Raw genomic sequence first — 12,158 nt, 5'->3', positions numbered from 1 at the left:
TAGAGCTTTGTGTCGTGCAATCATCAAGGGCACACGAGTGTACCTTCGGCTCGGAAAAGAAAAGTGATTCAAATGACTGTGAGCACTATGGGACTCAACAGCTAAGGTCATCAGTCCCCTAGAAGTTAGAACTACTTAAACCTCACTAACCTAAGGACATCACACACATCCATGCCCTAGGCAGGATTCGAACCAGCGACCGTAGCAGTCGCACGGTTGCCGACTGCGCGCCTAGAACCGCGAAACCACCGCGGCCGGCTCGGCTCCGAAAGTGCACATCGATGATGTTTCGTCGAATGGTTCGCTCTGACACTTGTTGATAGCCCAGCACGCTCTTGCAGGATCTTTTCCCGGTCGCAGCGATATCGGAGATTTTATGTTTTGCCGGATTCCTGATATTCACGGTATACTCGTCAAATGGTCGTACGGGAAAATGTCCACTTCATCGCTAACTCGGAGATGCTGTGTCACATCGCTCATGCGCCGAGGATAACATCATGTTCAGACCCACTTAAATCCTGATAACCTGCCATTGTAACAGCAGTAACCGCTCTAACAACTGCGCCACACACTTGTCTTATATAGGCGTTGCCGACCGCAGCGCCGTATTCTGCCTGTTTACATATCTCTGTATTTGAATGTCTATACCAGTTTCTTTGGTGCTTCAGTGTAAAAGGATATGTTACAGACAGTCATAGGTACAACAGAGGCAACATATCCCAGAGTCATGAAATGGTAGGTCTTAACTTTGTTAGCGTTTGGTCCAGGGATTCACGCTGCAACGCCTCACGTCAGTTTAAGTTCCCCGTTCTGGGAAGATCTGGGAACGTTATCGTGTATTTTTATCGCTTTCTCGACTGCAACCTCTCGCTGCTCTGCTGTGCGCCACACGGGGAACTGCAGTGGTGAACGAGCTTTGGGCGCGTCGTTGGTTATCTGTCTCTCGCCTCACGGGACCTCAGTTCGATTATACGCGCTACCCACTCACCCGCGACCGAATCTCGATTAGCGCAGCCCGGCAGACCGAGGGGGAAGGGAAGGGGGGAGGGGAAGAGGGGTGGGTGACATGCTCTAGGCATTGCTATCCTAGCGAAACAACACAACATCCCGCCCCTCTGCGTCGTCCCACGTTCATCGCCCACTCTGCGGCCATCTATGTGTACAGCGGTAAACACCTCCGCTGACACCCACCTGCAGTTAATTCAGTTATTTACCAGGTGGCGTTTTAGGAACTTGTAATCTAATTTGGTGCTACATGTTTACTACCGACGCGCAACGCTTCGTTAAGCCTTGCAGACCCCTCTAGCACTCGATAAATAGCGGATTACCAAGAACATTGTAACGCTATAACATTGGTATGATACACTTTCTAACATTTGACATAAATATCTTCGTCTGTATTTATTTACTCGAAAAACCTTTTTTTTTGTGTGTGTGTGGGGGGGGGGGGGGGGGTAAGATAAATCAGTCTCTGTATTGCTTCTTGGTGTTTAATTTTTGTTGTCCCGAGACCTCTTCATCCTTCTAGAGCGTCGATCCCTTTCTTCTTGGGTCCACTTTCTTTTATGTTGCTTTCTAAATTCTATTATGTCCGTTCTAATTCCTGTGTTTTTCGTATGTTTGACAATTTCGGTGGATCATGTCAGTTTGGATGTGTTGCTGATTAGTACGTTGAAGATCTGCTTGGTTAGTATGTTACTATCCATTCGGAAAACGGGGCCTTCTTTCCTCATTACATCAGTTCAAATGGTTCAGATGGCTCTGAGCAGTATGGGACTTAACTTCTGAGGTCATCAGTCACCTAGTACTTGGAACTACTTAAACCTAACTAACCTAAGGACATCACACACATCCATGGCCGAGGCAGGATTCGAACCTGCTACCGTAGCGGTCGCGCGGTTCCAGACTGTACCGCCTAGAACCGCTCGGCCACTCCGGCCGGAATTACATCAGTTGCCTTCTCCATTTTCAAACAGAGCTCTCTGCCTTATCTTAATTTGTACTCAACATTACTATTACTTCCAGGTCTCAATATTTTCCTTAGAACTTTTCCTTTGAACTTTTTCCAGTTTTCAAGAAACCCAAATCTTGTTATTTTAATTGTCTGTGCTGCATACAGTGTTTCAGGCCTTACATCTACATGACTACTCTGCAATTCACATTTAACTACTGTTTGCGTCTTAGTTTTGTGTTCCATGATTAAGTTCTTTTCTTATATATATATATATATATATATATATATATATATATATATATATAGTCATTTGGAATGCCTTTCCATTTTATGTACTCTATTTCTTATGGCTTGTTTACTCAATCTGTATAACTTAAGAATGTTACCTACGAGTAAAACAAAAAAGTACTTTTGTACTTGATATGTATTTTGGAAAATGATCTTTAACAGCTTTCATAAATGTATTTACGTTATTACCTCATTGGGTCATGTCAGTGGGGAATGGAAAGGAGATACTACGTGTTCTTGTATTGGTCAGAGAGAAAAGTGTGATGGTAGAAACGCCTTTCCACTTTGCTTTGTTACGTCAAAGTGCGAAGGCCTAGCATTCCAGTATAAGCCACGAGTATGTGTGTGTGTGTGTGTGTGTGTGTGTGTGTGTGTGTGTACCTCATGTAAGACGAGAAGTTGATACGTGTGAGATCAAGTCATGTTTTACGGGACACATTTGGGTGATATGCGTGCGCTCATACATAATGCATCAAAAGTGTGCACCGAAATCTTCTCCAATTAACCAGAGCTGAAATCTTCAGCGCACGCACATCACCCCAATGTGTCCCGTAAAACATGACTTGATCTCACACATATCAACTTCTCGTCTTACATGAGATACACACACACACAAACACACACACACACACACACACACACACACACACACACACACACACACTTAATCGTGGCTTATGCTGGAACGCCAAGCACTCGCCCTTTGGCGTAATAAAGCAAAGTGCAAAAGTGTTGCTACCACCACAGTTTACTATCTGACAAGTACGAAAACACGTAATATTTTTTTCCATCCCCCCCCCCCCCCCCACTATCATAAGCCAAAGAGGTAATCATTTAAATACAATTATAAACATTGACAAAGATCATTTTACAAAATGCATATCAAATACGAATTATTGGTAGGTAACACTCTTAAATTACTCAGATTGTTTTAATAAGCCATATGAAATGGAGTACATAAAATGGAAAGGCATTCCAAATGACAAAAAGCATATGTAAGAAAGAAACTTAATCATGGAACACAAAAATAAGACACAATCAAACAGTGGTAAGGCCTGAAACATTGTATGAAGCACGAACACTTAAAATAACAAGAATTGGGTTTCTTGAAAACTGGTAAAAGTAGAAATGAAAACATATACGGACCTGGAAGTAATAGTAACGTTGAGTACAAATTAAATGTTTGAAAATGGAAAAGGTAACTGATGTAACGAGGAAAGAAGGCCACATTTACCGAATGGATAGTAAGGACTGCAGGTAACAGACCATTTTCCTGAATGTGGTCTCAACAGCATCTACGTATTGTAACATTGTTCATATCAAATCAACTCAGAACTTTTTAATTTCATTGAAAACTGAATAATGAAGTTAGTTATGTCATACTCAAACTCCTTTATCTTATCATTAATGGCCGTCATTGTTATCTAAACTAGGTTCCTCCACCTTTATTACTGTAAACCTATCGAATGTTACTGATGAATACTTAACCGGCTAAAAAAAAGTAATACATTTTAATGTTGTGTCAGATTTCTTTTGAAGGAGAAACCACAGAAATAGTTCGGTACTAATGTGAGAATGAGTCAATTATTTTTTCAATGTAACAATTAGAGGCAGTGAGAACATTACAGTTCGGATGAAAGTGTTATAAGTTAATTTCAATGAAATAATAATGACAAAGATAATTTTGTGTAACTGTTTATTTAGTGGTTGCTATTGTTAACGAGTTTCTGTTGGTTACTTCGTGTTTCATATTTCGGCAGAGCACTGAAAGCCCTGAGTCGAAACAATGTCTCTGGAATAGAAAACTACTGATAGCCTTTGGAGAGCCTGCCACGACAAAACACTTCCATCTGGTCTGTAAGATGTATAAGACAGGCGAAACAGCGCCATACTGCAAAAAGAATACAGTAATTCCAATTTCAAAGACAGCAGGTGCTGACAGGAATGTATATTATTGAACTATCAGTTTAATAAGTCATGATTGCAAACTACTAACACGAATTCTTTACAGAAGAATGGAAAAACTGGTAGAAGCTGATCTCGAGGGAGATCAATTTGAATTCCGGAGAAATGTAGCAACGGCCAAGGTATTCTGTGGTATCACATATCGATACCACCCCATGGGCAGTAAGTTTTGCAATGGAGTTGTAAGATTCCGTCACACGCCGGTAGCAGTAGCGTGGGATGAGGCGGACCAGATGGTGGACACCTGTGGAGCCACATCTCCAGTTGCTCGAAGCTGCCGCAGTACAGGATCGCCGGTGGCAACCGCAGCCTCCACGATACACAGACGCCTCCTAGCCAAGGGTCCGACACCATCGTTCGTGCTCTACTTGAAAGAGTCTCCTCCTTGTTAACATTGCTGCATTATTTATAAAGAGTGAGTGTATGCTTAGGGGAATACATGTTAAGTAAATCTTCCATTTTCTGTGTTAACCTGTTCGCTACTCATTACTGCTCCCCTCCAGCTTTCCTACCACGACAGCTGCCGCATCACTCTAGAACTTTTTCTATGAGCATATCTGGGTTAGCTCACTGAACATCTTGCTTATGCGATAATCAACAGCATGTGCACGTTATTAAAAATGCGTAACACTGTGATGTCTATAATAATGGTGCAAATGACTCTAAACACAATAGGTCTTAACAGCTGAGGTCATCAGTCCACTAGACTTAGAACTACTTAAACCTAACTAACCTAAGGACATCAAACACATCCATGTCCTAGGCAGGATTAGAACCTGCGACCGTAGCGGTCGCGCGGCTCCAGACTGAAGCGCCTAGAACCGCTCGGCCACAACGGCCGGCAATCCTGAATTAAAAACGAGCGTGAAAACCGATTCAGGGATCAGTGAAAAGTAAGAGGAAAAAATTACGTATTCAAAAAAGCAGATAAAAATTCACTTTATGTTTTCCAGAGAGACAATCTCCACTTATTCCAAATTAATAATGTAAGTGTAGACCAGATGTGGCTTGGATTCAAAGAAAAAGTATCGGCTGCAATTAAGAGACTTATACCAAATAAATTAAAAAACGACAGAGCTGATCCTCCTTGGTACACAAAACGGTTAAGAACACTGTTGCAGAAACAAGGAAACAAACATGCCAAATTTAGACATACGCAAAATCCCTAAGATTGGCGATCTTTCACAGAAGCTCTAAATTTAGAGCGGACTTCAATGCTCCAAAGAGATTCTGTTCGTATGTGAAGTATGTTAGTGCTAAGGAACAAGCAATGCCTTCTCTGCCCGATAGCAACAGAGATACTATCGAAGACTGTGCTGCTGTAGCAGAGTTACTGAACACAGCCTGCGTGCTTATGGAATATCGTCTCAGTTTTGTGACTGGTTTTGTGGTTTCCTGTCAGAGAGGTCACAGTTCGTAGTAATTGACGGGAAGACATCGAGTAAAGCAGAAGTGATTTCTTGCGTTCCCCAAGGTAGTGTTGTAGGCCCTTTGCTGTTAATTATCTATGTAAACGATTTGGAAGACAATCTTAGCAGCCGTCTTCGGTTGTTTGCAGATGACGCTGTCGTTTGTCGACTAATAAAGTCATCAGAAGATCAAAACAAATTGCAAAACGATTTTAAAAAGGTATACGAATGGTACAAAAAGTGGCAGTTGACCATAAATAACGAAACGTGTGAGGTCATCCACATGAGTGCGAAAAGGAACTCGTTACACTTTGATTACACGATAAATCACTCAAATCTAAGAGCAATAAATTCAACTAAATACCTATGTATTACAATTACGAACAGGAACACACAGAAAATGTTGGGGGGAAGGCTAACCAAAGACTGCGTTTTATTGCAAGAACACTTAGAAAGTGTAACAGACCTACTAAGGAGACTGCCTACACTGCGTTTGTCCTTTCTCTTTTAGAATACTGCTGCGTGATGTGGGATCCTTACCAGATATGACTGACCGGATTACATCGAAAAAGTTCAAATAAGGGCAGCACATTTTGTATTATTGCAAAATATGGGAGAGTGTGTCACAGAAATGATACAGGATTTGGGCTGAGCATCATTAAAGGAAAGACTGTTTTCGTTGCGACGGAATCTTCTCACGAAATTTCAGTCACCAAATTTGTTCTCCGAATGCTAAAATATTTTGTTGACACCGACCTACATAGGGAGGAACGATCACCACTATAAAATAAGGGAAATCAGAGATCATAAGGAAAGATATAGGTGTTATTTCTTTCAGCCCGCTATACGAGATTGGAATTGTGAAGGTGGTTCGATGAACCCTCTGCCAGGCACTTAAATGTGATTTGCAAAATATCCATGTAGATGTAGATTTCAAACCAAATAAGAATACAACAGACGACACAGTGCTACGCGTTTTGAAACGTTTCTACAAGCTGTTAAAAAAAATGGTTCAAATGGCTCTGAGCACTGTAGGACTTAACTTCTGAGGTCATAAGTCCCCTAGAACTTAGAACTACTTAAACCTAACTAATCTAAGGACATCACACACGTCCATGCCCGAGGCAGGATTCGAACCTGCGACCGTAGCAGTCGCACGGTTCCAGACTGCGCGCCTATAACCGCGAGACCACCGCGGCCGGCGTATAAGCTGTTAATCGTCGCCTAAGCAAGATGTTCAGTAAACTAACACTGTTTCATGATATCCTGAGCCTTGCGCATGTTGATGTCGATACCCATCGTCGCGGAAAGTACTAGGGTTTTATTACCCAGCTACTGTTTCTCTGGCGTCCCTGTATGTGGCACACTTGTGCCGCCTCAAGCGACATCTAAGTGCGCGCGCACAGCTGACACTTCAGGTCTGTCTCCTGGAAGTTGACTGTCTGCGAAGGAGGAACTCTGGATTCTAGCCTGAGCTTGGTAGCCGTGGAGGTCCGCTTGTCGCACTCGGATGGCCAATTTTTTCTTTGAGTAGCGTGCCACCTTCTGCTGGAGAGGTTTCCATTACGTAACGAAAGAAGTAAGGGTAAACGTTCTCATTGGCTATCTGCATCTGATTCATGATTGGCGACCTCATCGCGCTGTTACCAACATTTACATCTACATCCACATCCATACTCCTCAAGCCACCTGACGGTGTGTGGCGGAGGGTACTTGGAGTACCTCTATCAGTTCTCCCTTCTATTCCAGTCTAGTATTGTTCGTGGAAAGAAATATTGTCGGTATGCCTCTGTGTGGGCTCAAATCTCTCTGATTTTATCCTCATGGTCTCTTCGCGAGATATACGTAGGAGGGAGCAATATACTGCTTGACTCCTCGGTGATGGTATGTTCTCTAAACTTCAACAAAAGCCCGTACCGAACTACGGAGCGTCTCTCCTGCAGAGTCTTCCACTGGAGTTTATCTATCATCTCCGTAACGCTTTCGCGATTACTAAATGATCCTGTAACGAAGCGCGCTGCTCTCCGTTGGATCTTCTCTATCTCTTCTATCAACCCTATCTGGTACGGAGCGAACAAGCGTACTGTAACCTACTTCCTTTGTTTTCGGATTGCATTTCCTTAGGAGTCTTCCAATGAATCTCAGACTCACATCTGCTTTACCGACGATCAACCTGATATGATCATTCCATTTTAAATCACCCCTAATGCTTACTTCCAGACAATTCATGGAATTAACTGCTTCCTGTTGCTGACCTGCTATACTGTAGCTAAGTGGTAAACCATCTTTCTTTCTACGTATTCGCAGCACATTACACTTGTCTACATAGAGATTCAATTACCATTCCCTGCAACATGCGTCAATTCGTTGCAGATCCTCCTGCATTTCAGTACAATTTTCCATCGTTACAACCGCAAAGAGCCTCAGTGAACTTCCGATGTTATCTACAAGGTCATTTATGTATTTTGTGAACAGAAACGGTCCCACGACACTTCTCTGTGGCACACCTGAAATCACTTTTACTTCGGAAGATTTCTCTCCCTTGAGAAAGACTTGCTGCGTTTTGTTATCTAGGAACTTCTCAATCCAATCACACGATTGGTCTGATAGTCCATATGCTCTTATATTGTTCATTAAACGACTGTGGGGAACTGTATCGAACGCCTTGCGGAAGTCAAGAAACACGCCATCTACCTGGGAACCCGTGTCTATGACCCTCTGAGCCTCATGGACGAATAGAGCGAGCTGGGTTTCACACGATCGTCTTTTTCGAAACCCATGCTGATTCCTACAGAGTATATTCCTAGTCTCCAGAAAAGTCATTATACTCGAACATAACGCGTGTTCCAACTTCTACAACTGATCGACGTTAGAGATATAGGTCTACAGCTCTGCACATCTGTTCGACGTCCCTTCTTGAAAACGGGGATGACCTGTGCCCTTTTCCAGTCCTTTGGAACGCCCCGCTCTTCTAGAGACCTACGGTACACCGCTGCAAGAAGGGGGGGGGGGGGGCAAGATCCTTCGCGTATTCTGTGTAAAATCGAACTGATATCCCATTACGTCCAGCGGCCTTTCCTCTTTGCTCTAAACGTCACGTAGAAACTGCCAACGTTACTCCACTTTAGTCCGGAAGAGTTGCCACCTCCCTCAGCTTGTGCAGTGGCAGGTTGTACTTTGCCGTTCGCCTAGGCCTACTTCCCGCCGCCTGAGTTGGTGGGCGTGGCTAAAGCAACGTCTTCAGTTCTCCTAGGCCTGACGCAGCAATAGTGCTGTGCAAGACTTGTGTGCCGTTAAGTAGAGTCCTTGCAGGATACGTTGGGCGATGCACAGAGAGCAGTTTTTATCCAAAGTGCTGGACGAGCTCGTTCGTTTGTCTCGAAGGGGAGGCCGACATTACCCACTTCGGCCTGCTGCTATGACAGAGTCGAGGCGCACGCCCTTCAGTCTCTCTGAAGCGAGTCTACACAAACTGTTGCGAAAAAAAAGCTGTTATTTATAGCTTTATGTGTCAGCTTCATGGTGGAGAGTCCATGATTTCGTCAATGGTGATACTTATGATGATATTTGAATTTAAGTAAGACACTGTGCAAAATCCGAAAAATTCTGCAGTGAAACGTAGGGGGCGCTATGATTTTGCGTCTGGTACATATTACGTAGTATGCTGCTGCGTATGCAATTTGGCAAACATATTCAATTTTTAATTAGACTTGCATGCGTGTGTTTATCTGTCACTAATTACGAGAAAACTGATCATACGCATCTCACTCATTTGCGATCACGATAAAGCATAAATGAGATATCCATACATTTCTCATATCTCAAAAACCGATTCCGGTATTGAAACGAAATTTTTGCAAATGATAGCAAAAAAAGGGAGAGTACTTTGCCTTGTGGTCATTATGCGAAATTTCGTTATCTACCGTCCTATCCCACTAACAAACGGATTTTTTCGATGAATGTACGTAATTCTTTAGGGCGATCGTTAGCTCGTGAAATTAGAAATGGTGTGGGTTTTGGAACAACATAAGTGAAGACATTACATGTTGTTTTTGAACTGAACACGTGCATTTTAATAAGCTGTTGACTTTACGTGTCCTCGATTCCTCGCTTGATAAACCTCTGCTTCAGAACGCTCACGCAACTGGTAATGGTTCAAATAGCTCTAAGCACTATGAACCTTAGCATCTGTCATCAGCTCCATAGACATAGAACTACTTAAACCTAACTAATCTAAGGACATCACACACATCCACGCCCGGGGCAGGATTCTAACCTGCGATCGTAGCTGTCGTGAGGTTCCGGACTGAAGTGCCTAGAACCGCTCGGTCACCGCGGCCGGCTGCCCACGCAACTGCGACCGCACAGCTTGTTAGCTGATAGACATTGTGTAAAGTCCTCTGCGTTTTGGGAAAAGAAGCAAATTTTAACACGACAAAGATAAAAATGTGTAGGTTATGCCGGCCGGTGTGGCCAAGCGGTTCTAGGCGCTCCAGTATGGAACCGCGCGACCGCTATGGTCGCACGTTCGAATCCTGCCTCGGGCATGGATGTGTGTGATGTTCTTAGGTTAGTCAAGTTTAAGTGGTTCTAAGTTCTAGGAGACTGATGACCTCAGATGTTAAGTCTAATAGTGCTCAGACCGATTTGAACCATTTGTGTAGGTTACACTCAAAATTCGCCACTCATGATGCTTCACTGAAAGTTACAAATGGTTAATAAGACGAGCGGAAGTAAATTTCTGTTTTTGTTGCATTTTCAGCGGAATTTTTTCTAGATACCAATGGAAGCAGAGATAGTAGTCGAATTTTCTGATGAACACCATGCGAGTGTGGGCATGGAGCGGCTTCCACTTAATATTTACAAAAAAAAAATGTGAGCGCAGGATTCAGTTTCAGGTCGGCATTTCCCCACCAGCGCTCGGCATTTCATAAACCAGCACCTCCCCGTACCCCTTGCTCTGCAGACTGCGCATCTACCAGCCACGTTATTCAGCACGGACTCTACTAGCCGCGTTTCTTGAAATTACCTGTGCGTTGCTACTGAATTGTAAATATGACTGGTGTCTGTTCTGTAGCACACGCCCTACAGAACAGACATCACTCATATCCATAATTCTATTGGAGCAACGGGTCTTTGATAAAAGAATTTCAGAACTGATGAGCAACCGATGTCCGAAGTCTTATGGGACTCAGAAATCACTGAGTGAGTGGTTAACAGGCGGAGGTAGCTGCTGTGTGGCGAGAGGAAATCTTGGAAGTTTGATTCTAGCGGAAAGCGCGCCCAGACGACCGACGCTATAAAGTCAGACTGGGGCTGTACGGATCACCCGTTACTGACTGCTGCGGCCAGCCGTGTGAATTTGACTAAGCCTCATGCTACGGACTTTAGTGGGGCTGTTCCAGCAGGGAATGTGAACACACTGCCATTACTACACAAGCTCAAATGTTTGGGGACCGATTTCAAGTGCAACGTCCAGCGAAAATCATCAAATATAAACGCCTTCTTCAAGTAATTTTACATCAGCTTTGTGTTTTGATCTTCTGATGATGGGCTACACACAAAACACGTAATGCAATAAAGAAGTTCACCAACATCTTGTGAACTATCGGCATAGGTCATAATTTTTATAACTTCATGTTTTTTTTTCTGCGATCCATTCTCAGAGAATAAGTGAAATAGTACCTACATTCCTGTCCTTCTCTTTTGTCGGTAGAAGAAAACGCAGACTTCAATGACAGCTGAAGTTTTGTTGACACTTTTCGCCTTTCTGAGGTATCTTGAGAATTTGTTTACGAAATGTTGGTGAAGCATTAGCCATAAGTAGCCAAAACTTCTCATGTGCAGCTATTCTAGGAGGAGGTTTCCCTTGGTATCAGAACTGGTGAAACCCTTGAAATATTCTCAATTGGTTTTTCCTTTAACCCATTACCAGCCCACTGGGGCTGAACTGAAAATAAACGAGCTCTACATATTTCTCAAACATTTTGACACTATACACACGTTTGAACACCAAAGGTGGATAAGCGTCCTGTCAAGAGGACGTTCATATTGCTTTGAAGAACCACTCTAATAATAAATTACCTAAATTTTACTGTAAAGGTTGAACAAAACGCTTTCGTTTTAGTGCGATGCTGCAGCGTATATACCGGGTGATCAAAAAGCCAGTATAAATTTGAAAACTGAATAAATCACGGAATAATGTAGATAGAGAGGTACAAATTCACACACATGCTTGGAATGACGTGGGGTTTTATTACAACAACAAAAAAAACACAAACGTTCAAAAAATGTCCGACAGATGGCGCTTCATCTGATAAGAATAGCATTAATTAGCATAACAAAGTAAAACAAAGCAAAGATGATGTTCTTTACAGGAAATGCTCATGTCCACCATCATTCCTCAACATTAGCTGTAGTCGAGGAATAATGTTGTGAACAGTACTGCAAAGCATGTCCGGAGTTATGGTGAGGCATTGGCGTCGGATGTTGTCTTTCACCATCCCTAGAGATGTCGGTGGATCACGATACACTTGCGACTT

This window comes from Schistocerca gregaria, chromosome 8 (assembly GCF_023897955.1).
Source record: "Schistocerca gregaria isolate iqSchGreg1 chromosome 8, iqSchGreg1.2, whole genome shotgun sequence".
In the NCBI taxonomy this organism is placed as follows: Eukaryota; Metazoa; Arthropoda; class Insecta; order Orthoptera; family Acrididae; genus Schistocerca; species Schistocerca gregaria.
This window is presented reverse-complemented; position numbering follows the sequence as displayed.